Source organism: Apium graveolens, chromosome 3, assembly GCF_009905375.1.
Source record: "Apium graveolens cultivar Ventura chromosome 3, ASM990537v1, whole genome shotgun sequence".
Classification (NCBI taxonomy): domain Eukaryota; kingdom Viridiplantae; phylum Streptophyta; class Magnoliopsida; order Apiales; family Apiaceae; genus Apium; species Apium graveolens.
The window spans coordinates 184,963,082-184,975,448 of record NC_133649.1 but is presented as its reverse complement, the minus strand read 5'-3'; positions in this window follow the sequence as shown (position 1 = coordinate 184,975,448).

Below are 12,367 nucleotides of genomic sequence, written 5' to 3'. Positions count from 1 at the left end.
ATAGTAAGGCAGTAATGATTCTGCGATTAATGAGCTGATTACAACCGTGAGAGTTGTATTGGAATGGGTGTTGAGATTGAGTACCACTAATCGGGTAGTGGTAGTGTATAAGTTATCATTGATAGACTAATTAAGTAGAGTATCTACCTAGTGAATAATTATTCTTTCTTATCAATAGAGAGTCGTATTATTATACGAGGAAGGTTGCGGTGCAAGCATAGAAATTCAAGTAACGATGATGTCTAGAATGAGATCCCAGATTCGATTTTCGATGTCGAGGGAGTTTCAAAGGTTATTATGTATAAGCTCAAGGAAGAGTGTGGGTCCATAGAATGATGGACGGGATAGCGAAAATATTTAGGCATGGGAAATACGAGGCTATAATGCTTGATGCTGATATAAATACGTATATGTTTTGTTCTCCTATGACAAACCTCTATAGTTCAGAGGTAGGTTCCAAGCCAGATATTTTGTGGCAGTATATTTTTTTCATATATACAATTCTCTTCAGTTCGTTCTTTTCTCTTCTTTTCATTTCATGTAAGCTGAGAAGAACAACCCTTCCAAAAGGGGAGGTATTGCCGAATGACTATCTATCTGTGTGATAGAAGCCGAGTAGGATACCAGCTATTGTTTAATTGCTTGTCAAGTACTAAAGGCTGGCCACCTTCTGTACTAACTATGCAATATAACAAGTGTTCATGATCATAGTGATCTCTCAACAAATTCCTTTACTTCTATTTGATTGATCAAATTTTGGAAAATAGAAACAACTGAAAAAGGAGTAATAAAGTGGTGGTAGTATGCGGAATGGGAACACATTCGTGATACTAAGGTTGACGTGGTTATTAAAAGGTTATAGAACGCTAACGAGCAAAAGTATAACCAGTATAATATTAGGAACGGAAGGTAGTAGCGATTACGAACTGGAAAAGAATGGGTATTGAGAAGCAGAAGCTCTAATGATAAAAGCTATAATGAGAGTCTGTGCAATAGACTTGAAAGAATTTGGAATGATCACTTAATTCGGATTGAGTTATCTTACAACAATAGATCATATGTCATTATCGAGATGTCGCCTTATGAGATCCTTGAGGGAAGATAATGTCGATCTCCCTTATGTTAGGATGAAGTTGTAGAGCGCAAGATGCTCGGACCCGCAGTAGTCCAAAGGACCAAGGATATGATAGATCTAATCAGAGGACGGCTGGTAGTAGCCCAAGATGGACATGATAAGTATGTTGATTTGACACGAAAGGATAAAGAGTATGAAATAGGGGACCTAGTAATGTTATAGGTATCCCTTGGAAAGGATTGATGAGGTTCGGAAAGAAAGGAAAGCTAAGTCTACAATTTGTTGGACCTTTGGATATATTAAGACGTTTGGGAAGTTAGCATATGAGCTAGCCCTAACCCCGAACATGTAGCAGGTCGTAACGTGTTTCACGTATCAATGTTAAGGAAGTGTAATTCAGATGCCAGATAAATAGAGGCATATGAGCGCATAGATATGCAACCTGACGTAACCTATATGGAGCAACCAGGAAGGGTTATAGAGTGAAAAGGAACAAGTGCTTAGGAGAAGGATTATCAAACTAGGCAGAGTTTGGTGGTAGAACCACAATGTGGGAAAATTGACTCGAGAGTTAGAAAGTGTAATGCTAAGAAAGTATCCCCATTTGTTTTCTATCTGATTCCGGGACGGAATCCTTGTAAGGAGGGGAGACTGTAATAACCCCAATTTTTGAGAAATTTTGAACCCTTATGAATAGTGTTTTTGCTGAACGAGAAAACTTTTCATGCCACGCTATGTAGGGGTTCTGTTATTGATCTTATGGGATATTATTAGTACTCTATGTGGTATATAAGTGTATGTAAAGATCGTCAGAATCCAATTCCGAACACTTTGATTTTTCCCGGAAATCCACAAGATACGGAAAGATTTGAGAAAAAGGTAACAGGATAAAAAGGATTTAAATAAAAGGATTATAGGAGAGGATCATAAAAGGAATATAATATATTGAGAAAGGTTAAGGGAACCTAAGTAATAAGATCCCGGGTATGATCCCTCAAACGATAAACGAAAACGAAAGTTAAGCGAACCGTATAACAGATCAGCGATCATTAGGCAAACAATTAGGAAGTTAAGCAAAGGGATTAGGGGGAAAGATGTCATCCAACCAATAGAAAGAGGACAAGGAAGGGAGGATGACATCATGAGGATGACATAAGCATGACATGGGAAGGAAGGAGGTGTGGTGGCTTTGTAACCACACAAATCCAAGGGCAAGAAGGTAATTGACTAAAGCAAGCACAAAAACCAATCAACCAAGCCAAGTAAAATCATTTTCATCAAAAATCAAAAGCAACCAAGGCTTGTTCTTCATTGCCCACGGCTTTTCACTATTCAAAAGGCAAGAGAAATTCAAAATCCAAGATCCAAGCTTCCTAAATTGGTAAGATAATTCCCTAATCATCTTCATGCTTAGTTAGGACTATATCATGAGTTTAAGCCATTAATTCCTTCTCAATCTTCTTCATTTAATCAAAGAAGAAGACAATGAATAGTGTTTTCAAGTTTTTAACTTGAACTTTTCTTGGTTTTCTTGAAGATCCAAGCATTCTTAAAACTTCTCCAAGCTTCTTAAGGCTTCCTAGCTCCACCCACCACTTCAAGGAAGGTATACCATTTCCAAACCCTAGGTTCATATATATTATAAAGTGATTTTGATGAGTAGGATGTTATTGTAGCTTGTTGTTATGATTTAGAGTTTGAGATTTGGTATGGTAGTGAAATGGAATGGTAATTATTGTGGTTTTGATTTAAAAGAACTTAAGAATGATTAAAGTAAAGTTTAAGCATAAGTATGAATGGTTAAATTGAATTGGTTGGGGTTGTTATGATGTGATAAGGATGGAGGATGGTTGTATGTTGGATTTGAGGTTGATTTGGGTTGTTTGTGAATGGGTTAAAATTTGGAAATCACGTAAACATAGCCGTCGTAACGTCCGATTTTCTTTGGACTGTTTTTGTGCATAGCATTAGGACCCGAGAACCCCCTGCTAGATTGTGACCACTGCCATGTTTAGATAGCTCATGTTACGAGCTTCGTTTTGATATGTAGTTCGTTCGATTCCGATGCACGGTTTAGGAGAAACGACCGTTTCAAGTAACGGCGTTTCGCGAACGAAACTTTTCCCTCGCCTTACTTTGAAATGTAGGTTAAAGACCAAAAAGGGTTAATTAATGTATGAAACATTTATGGTAAGTGTGTTAGGCAGTTGGTAAGACATTCGCGAAGGAATCGCTTTAAAACTCGTAAAGGTTAAATTATTAAAAATGGTGGAGCCGAGGGTACCCGAGTGACTTAAGCGAATCAGTGAGCGCAAAACGAGCGTTAGAGTCTAAGTTAGTTAAAGTATAGATTTACAAGTGACTTTGGTTTAATTCCAACTTACTTGTTGCTTATAGGTTACCAGACTCGTCCCGAGCCATTCGTAACCCCCAGTCGCTCAGGCAAGTATTCTATCCGTTATACTGTTGTTGTGATGTATACACTTGTATATGCATTATCTTGCGATAGATGCATGTTGGTTATTTAGCAAATTCTTGCGATATATTGTAGCATGTGATATGGTATATATGCATGCCTGTTTCATATTCTTGAAATATATATCTGTTAGTTCAGTTGATAATACCTATGCTAGAGGATAGCGGTATCTTGCATATACCCTTAGTATAGGGACCCAAAGGTGAAAATATTTTCTAAAACCGGGAGTCGAGGATCCCGAGTAATCTTGTATATATGGATATGGATATATATATATATATATATATATATATATATATATATTTATATATATATATATGGTTATAGTTTTCCAAACTATTAATCGAATAAGGTTTATTCGATAACTTTAAACTTTATTTTATTATTGAATATTATTTGAATATTATTCGAGGACTTATGACTCCTTTTATATTATTTATTGAATATTATTTGAATATTCATTCGAGGGCTTATGACTCTTTTATATTATTTATTGAATATTATTTGAATAATCATTTAAGGATGTATGACTCCTTTATTTTATTTAATGAATATTATTTATAATATTCATTCGAGGGCTTATGACTCAGCTTTATTTATTTATTTGAATATTGTTTGAATATTCATTCGAGGACTTATGACTCCTTTTATATTATTTATTGAATATTATTTGAATATTCATTCGAGGACTTATGACTCCTTTTATATTATTTAATGAATATTATTTATAATATTCATTCGAGGTATTATGACTCAGCGTATTTTATTTATTGAATATTATTTGAATATTCATTTGAGGATCTATGACTCCGATTATTTGCTGAGGTATATTCTTTATTTTATTAAAGAATAAGGTGTAAATAATCAAACTTATTTTCGATTATTCAATTAAAGATAATACTTTCATATAAGTATATCTTTGGTTATTTAATACTCGTTTCAAGTATAAGTTTTAATACTTCTACTTCTATTATTTTTATAAAGATTATTCTTTATGGGAATATTATTTAATTAATAATATTCAGATATTTTCTAATATTCTGGGGACTGATTTACTTCATTAAATCAGCCTTACTCCAAACACTCTTTAAAGTGTTTTCGAGTCTTCAAAATGATTTTTAAAAGTCAGAGTGGATCCCAAAACTCATTTTTATATTTAAGATCTTCCTTTTTAAGGGGATTTAAATACTCGCTCAAAACCTGGGGAATCCGGCTCTGTGGTGTATTTTATATTCGCAACAAGGTTGCAGATTTGGTAAATGAATTGATTACTTGCCCAACGTTCGGGAAGTAAGCCCCTCTCATTGAGTCGGCATAAGCGACAGGCCGAGGTACGGTCTATTATTGTGTAAGTGGCTCAGTGGGAGTCCATCAAATGCATAAGTGGCTGAGTGGCAGTCCAGCATAGGTCTTAATTATGACCAGGGTGATGACCAGTGGGGAATTCGTCCATCTACTAGTAGAAAAGGTTACTTATTGGTATCTTTGCCTGATCAGCGAGATATCGGGTTTATGCCAAAATTCTTTTCCTTTCCAAAATTCATTGGATGTTTCAAACTCTGTTCATACTTTACATAACAGAGGTTCCAGGAAATGTTTAAGAGATATATATATGTGGATATATATATATCGGGACTAAATAAAGTATCTCGTAACTTTATTTCATTCAATAATATTTCAAAGATTGAATCTATTCAAATCTTGTCTTGTAGTCTCATCTATGTGATGAACTTTTGAAACTGATTATAACTTGAACGGTGGTAGTTCAAGTAGTATTGGGAAAGATATAAGTATATTGGGGTATTTGGTAACCTCATCTTTTAAACTTATATCTAATTAATAATTGTCTTATGAATGACAAAGATTTTCAGAAAAACGTTGAGACAAGGTTAGATATATGAGATCACCTTGCAACGATATTTTTTTTATATATACAGTTATACACTGGGACTTTGTGTATATTATGCATGGAAGAGGACTTCCAATATTTTGAAAAGTATATATGTATATATACTGAATATTTTGCGACTTCATCGCATTAAGATATCAAACTTGGTTCATTTCTTTTGACCAAGACTTTCATGAGTATTATGAGTAGGCTCATATATTGTAAATCATTATACATATTATTTTGGTGGGCTTGCTGCTCACCCTTGCTTTATTTCTTCATCACACAACAACAGTTAGGAAATATGGCCAGACTCCAGCAGACCCAGCGCAAGCGCGTGGGAAGCGTCCCGCGTCTTCCCGTTGATGTTGTAGCTGCTATAGCTGCAGAGGTAGATCTATTGTAGATCAGACCATCTACTTTTGAGAATCAATTATGTATAATTATAACTTGTGGCAGATAATGGCAATTAACTGTAAATTTATCAAGTAATCATTTTGGGTTGTAATAACTTTTAAATTGTGGATTCAAAGACTTGTACTTATTTAAATTTCATCTCTGAGACTATAACGGGTTGTGGTGTGTGTTAGTGTGGGGTCACAGCATAAGGTTATTATTATTAATTAAGTGAAGTGATATTGTGGAAAGAAAGACCGTGACAACCCGGATCCCCGACCCCGGATCTGGGGGTGTTACAGTATTTCACCAATTGAAGATTAGACCTATAGGATATATCAAAGATAATTTTCAAAACTAAGTATTGTTCTCGTATTGTCATTTGGATTAACCAATATACCAGTAATCTTTGAATTTGATAGACAGAATCTGTAAGGAATATCTGGATAAGCTGTGGTTGTATTACTTAAAATCAATGGAGAACCATGCAAAGCATTTAACGATAGCCGGGAAGTCGAAGAAGAAAGATGTTGCATGAAAAGTTTACAAGGTGAAAGTTTTGACGGTAGGAAGCATGAATAGTCAGGGAGGAGGAGACAAAAGGGGATCCAGCAGAAATTAAAGTTACTATAAATAAAGAAAGATCAAAAGCACCAGCAAAGGTAAGAAGTTTTACCATGGACCAGTTATTATTGAAAATTTGTGCAAGATTTCTTGAAAGTTACAATACCTTTAACGAAGCTAACCCGAAAAGAAAAAAAACAAGAGGTTTAGATGAAATGGAGAAGGGTGAAGAAAGTTTTGCGAAGTAAAATGAAAGAATGGTTATGTCACCTGCTTTATCACTTTCAAAGTATCAAGGAGATTTTGTAGTTTATAGTGATGCTTCTCATAAGGGAATAGGATGTGTGTTGACGCAGCACAATAAAGTTAATGTATATGGATCCAGACAACCGAAACCTTATGAGCAGAAGTATCTTACTCATAATTGGGACTAACAGTAACAATATTTATTTTAAAAGATTGGGAAATATGATATGTATGGAGAAAGGTGTAAGATCTATACGGACTATAAAAGTTTGAAGTATGAATTCACGAGGAAAAGCAAATGTAGTGGCAAGAGATAAGTAAAAAGGAGAGAGGACGAACATAGAGACTGCACCAGAAGAATTATCTATGGAATTTTAGAAATTGGAATTGGAAGTTAAAGTTCATAATCCAAAAGGAGCAAGAATGGATAGTATGACCTTTCAGTCGAAGTTGTGAAGGGAAAGATAAGATGTCAATAGAAGATAATGGATTACGATGTTAGTAGTTAGTAAAAGGAAATTTATGTGCCCAGGAAAACTATCACGATATTCCTAGGTTTTCTTCCAGCACCTGGATGTTATAAGTAAAAGGATTAAGAATGAGATCCCACAGGGAATTCACAATATAAAGTATTTAATTTATTGAAGAAATGCCAAGATATACGGAAATTTAAAGAAAAATAGTGATAACCAGGTATAAGAAGGAAATTTCAAGATGGATTAGGAAGTGTGGACATGTCGAAGGATTAAGGCGAAATATTGAAGGCCTAGTAGATAAGACAGACCCAGAAAGTGGTTTAGAAGCGAATCGTGAAGTGTACCAGTGATGTTAAGGGAGAAAAAGGAATGAAAGTATAAAAGTATGTATTGATTGTCGGGAGTTTAACAAAACAACGAATAAGAAGAAGCGAGACCCTCTAAAGAATTGACTATTTACTAGACCTAATTCAAAAAGTATGTTATATCTTGAGGATTAACTTAAGATCTGACCTGAGAACATATCAGAGATTATGATTAAAGTGAGTTAAGAGCATTGCAAGCTCGGATGATATTATGTGAAATAACAAGTGTATTAGGTGATTATAAGGAATTAAAGATCATGGTGTATAAGGAGTACTTAGATAAGCAAACTGTGTTTATTGATAACATCCTCAACTACTCAAAGAATAAGAAAGCCTGCATGGAATGCCCAAAGATTTTTCTCCAAAGATCAGAAGGAAAGCAACTATACGTTGAGTCTTCAAGAATGAAATTTTGACCAAGGTTAATAAAAGATTCTGAATTAATCCATTTACAACTACCTAAGCAAAGCCGTATGGTAACAGATGCCTTATGCCGACAGAAAGGTTTAGATGTAATTAAGACCACCGAGGAGTTGATAAATGAATTGGACAGAGTGGAATCTGAAGTTTAAATACTTAAAGGTAATAATACGTGAATATATGAGATTACTTTTCAGCCTTAACTGATGAAAAAAGATTAAGAGATGTTTAAATGTTTGGAAACCAAGTTGAAAACGAGCACCGCCTATCATCCTTAAACAAAGGGTCAGAATGATAAAGCGATTCAGGAACTATAAAGTATGTTGAGAGGTTGAATTTTAAGACAACACTGGAATGATCATTTATCAACGATGTCAGCTTTGGAATGCCACTTTACCAAGCTTCATGTGAACGCAAGTGTAGGTCCTCATTTCTATTAAAATAAAGTGGGAGAAAGAAAGTTGTCAAATTCTAAGTTAAATTGGCACATCAAGAGCATAGTAATATTGATTGAAGCAGCTCGGAGTAGACAAAGAAAGAAGGCGAAATTGTATTGAGAGAAAGTATGAGTATAGAAATAGGACCAGTAGTGTTAGTACAAGTTTCATCTTGAAAGAGACGGGATAAGTCTAAGTAGAAGGGACAGGTTAAGTCCTAAAATTAGTAAACCATTCGAGGTATTGATAAATAGAGATAAAGTTGTTTATGAGTTGATGTTACCGTCACAACAGTGTGTACATATAATGTGTTTGGCCTGTTAATGTTAAAGTGATAAGTATCTGATTTGAATTAAGTGATTGATTGGGAGCCAATGGGATCTTGTCCAAGTTTGTTCTGCACATAGTGATCAATCCAAATTCTTGATCGTTAAAGGATAATTCTTGAAAATGAGAATATATCCATAGTAAGTATGTTTGAAATCCTCGAATAGAAGAGTCTACCTGGGAACTAAAGTCGGATATGCTTGACAAATATCTTCACCTATTTAGTTAGATCAGATTTTGAGGACATAATCTTTTTAAGGGGGAAGGATATAACGACTCGTGTATGTTTGAATTATTTAAATATTTGATTATGGAAATTATTAAGTAAAATATGTGTATTGGTTTTGACCTCTATGTGTTGTTTGATTATTATCTAGGTGTAATTTATGGAGTACCGGGTTGTCCGCGGGATTAATGATGGAGTCATATTGAATGATTTCTAATTTCAAAAGTGGATTTAGTGCAAATTTATTTGCATAAATATTTGGAATGTCTTTAAAATTGTTTTTATGGTTTTATAATTATAATAATTATTTTTGGGATTTTACAAATATTAGAAATCAATATTTCATCAATTATTTAGCCCAATATAATTTTCTGATTACATTTAATTGTAAAATCTATATTTAATTCCAAAATTCTTCAAAAATTATGAAACTCGTATTTATTTAAGTTTGGAATATTCCGAGAATTTTAAAATTATTTTGGAAATTTTTTTAGGATTAATTTCATCGCGCGAAGATTCGTTTAATTGTTAAAAGCGATTATAAATTATGTTTTAAAAATTATTTTAAAATTACGAAAGTCATGTTTTTTATAAACTTCGGGATATTTGTAACATTTTACAACTATTTTCATGATTTCTGAAATTATTTTAAGTACGGCTTGGTTTGTCAACTGTAAATTGCGGGATGAAAATAGGTTGCCCTAGGCAAGAAGAGGGACACGTGTCTAACCCTTAACATTTTATTATGTGCGTGTCTACTGCTGATTGGAAGGAAATAAACAGATAAGTAAAACACAAACACAATCACAGCCTCTCGGGTCTCAATCTTTGGGTTCTCTCTCTCAAAATCTCTGTGATCTCTCTTGCTCCACCCTCCCTCCTCCCCGTTCTCTTCTGGTTATAGGTGGACTTCGGCTACCTTATTTCCGGCCATCTCTGTTTTGACCTTGTTGTCGCCGCCTTTCTTTTTTCCGGTTGGTCGGGTAGCTCGGTTCTAATTGTCCTGATTGTGTACGTATATATACATACATATGTATGTATGTGTATTTCAGTTGGGTTAGTTGTGTTATGTTCCTGAAATCCAGCTGGTGGTCGTTTTCCACCCTTCCTCCCTGGGCGTGTTCATACGCGTATGTTGTGTAATTTTGTTACGGTTATTCCCTGTTGCCTTGAGTCTGTGTTGCTGTTGTTCTATTCTTTCCGAATTGGGTGCCTTGACTGGATTATTTTTTTGCTTTCTGCAGAAATTAAATTAAATAGTTTCATGAAATAAAAAGTTATTGTGCAGGAATTATTAAATTAATCGGTGAAATTCACGCTGGAAACCCGAAGTAAATGGGTACCCGTGAATTTTCGCCGCCGTCGGCGATGAGCCTCGGCGAGCCGACGGTGGACTGTGATGACACGATTCTGAGTCCTAATATTTTTTTAATAAATAAAAGTCGTATTGTGTTTTTATTCTGGATCGAAATAGTTAATTTAAGCAAATATTGAATCGTAATGGTTAAGTTGATTGTGATTACTAAATTGTATCGGTAAGTGAAATTTGCGAGTTGTGATTGGTTGTCGTGTTTTAAATTGGATTGTTGTTGTTGAATTGACGTCGATTAATGTTTCGACGGCTAGTCCGATAAACAAAGGAGACGCTGCCCGATTTTCGGAAACTGAATTACGTAAATACGGGAGCGTATCCGAGGATTATCGGAACGTCGAGCGAGTATAAGTAAATACATATATGTATGTTTTATACAGAACCTGATTGTATGTTGTGTTGTATGTTTTGACCAAAACACAATAACCCTAATTACGTAAAATGACGAGTATACGTATTTTCTGAAAACGAACACTGGATCGATTTCGAGAATGTGAACCCTAATTGTTGTCTGTGTTATTCTAATATGAATAATTACGAGTCGGGTTTGAATATCGTTGGGTAAGAATTAGTATCGAGGATATATCAAGCATACCTAGACGTCTAACGTAGGGTATTTCGACCCTGTAGGTTATAATCGGGAACCTGAAAGTGGACGATGGACTAAAGATAACCTAGTGGTCAGTCGACGAGCTCAGTAGAGTTTTAACAGAAAGACCTGAGTGTCGAAGTCGAATCCAATGGGATCTAGTGGTTGGACGTTAGAGCCTCAGCAGCAGAGTCGGCTCAGAGTTGATCAGTAATAGTTGTAAAGCCTTGTAAGGCAAGTATTTCTAAACCTTTCTCGAGATATAATGAAAATATTTCTAAATTCTCTTCTGACATACTGTTAATACCCAAAATAGCTCTGTTTTATACTGTAAATACTTTGAATCCTTCATCCTTGAACCTGAGCCACATCATTTGATCTTTGAGCCGTAAGCCTTATTCTTTGTAAACCATTTCTTGTTAATTTACCAAATACTAAACCACACAAATACGATACTACTCCACAAATATATATCCATCATATACCAAACACTGGAACAGAATTGTTTACACATACAGAAACTTTTATACTCAACCATACCTTGTGATATCAAAGTACTAAAACCTTGTAAAAACACGATTTATCTAATACCCGATTATCCTACCGGCTGGAGGCCACTTCTTTTATATACTTTGACATACCCTTTCGGTAACCATGAATTTTTACCAAGCTCTTATACAAATGTTTTATTGTTATTGATTATGATCTGGTTTTATTGAATTCTATTGTTTATCATATTGAACTGCTTTAGAATTGGATAGTTTGCTTTGTGTGGACCAGATTCGTGGTAGAACCATATCAATGGTCAAGTTAGGCCAATGTGTGCCTTGGATCCAGTAGTTAGAGCAGTGTTGTGTGCTTTGCTCGGGGTTAGTGCGTGACTGATCAGCAGCCTAACCTTGGTTTTAAAAACTTAAAAATGAATATCCAATTCTATTAGTTGTTTAACAAGAAATTTGATTCCTTTGAATCATCTCGTTTGATCATTGTTTAACCTCAGTTATTGCTATTATGACTTGCTGAGCTAGTTAGCTCACTCTTGCGAATCTTTTTATATATTTTATAGTTAAGAAGGATATGAACGATAGTGAAGTTCTTCAGTTCAAAATGCGAGCTAGGATTCCAGTTCGAGTTGGATCGAGCTAGCAGAAGCTTCATATGGTAGTTAGATAATAAGATTGTAAGAATAATTTCATTATCAGTTGTAAGTTAAATTAGTTGGGATTTGGTACGTTGTAATAAAAGTTAAGGTTGTGGCTTGTTTTCATACTTTAACCTGTTGCGATCCGTGGTTATGTAAAGCAGGGTCATTGCAAATAATATTTCATATACAGGTTTATATTTTGCGTATGAGTTGTGGACCCCAAACTTCTGACCCGAGTTTGGAGGGCGCCGCATGTACTAGGTGATAAGGCTCAAGAATTGATGATTCAGTCTTGCTCTTGAATGAGGATTTTCTTTGTTTAGCCTTCTAACATGAATCACAAATACTGATTTTGGCAGTCCTCTC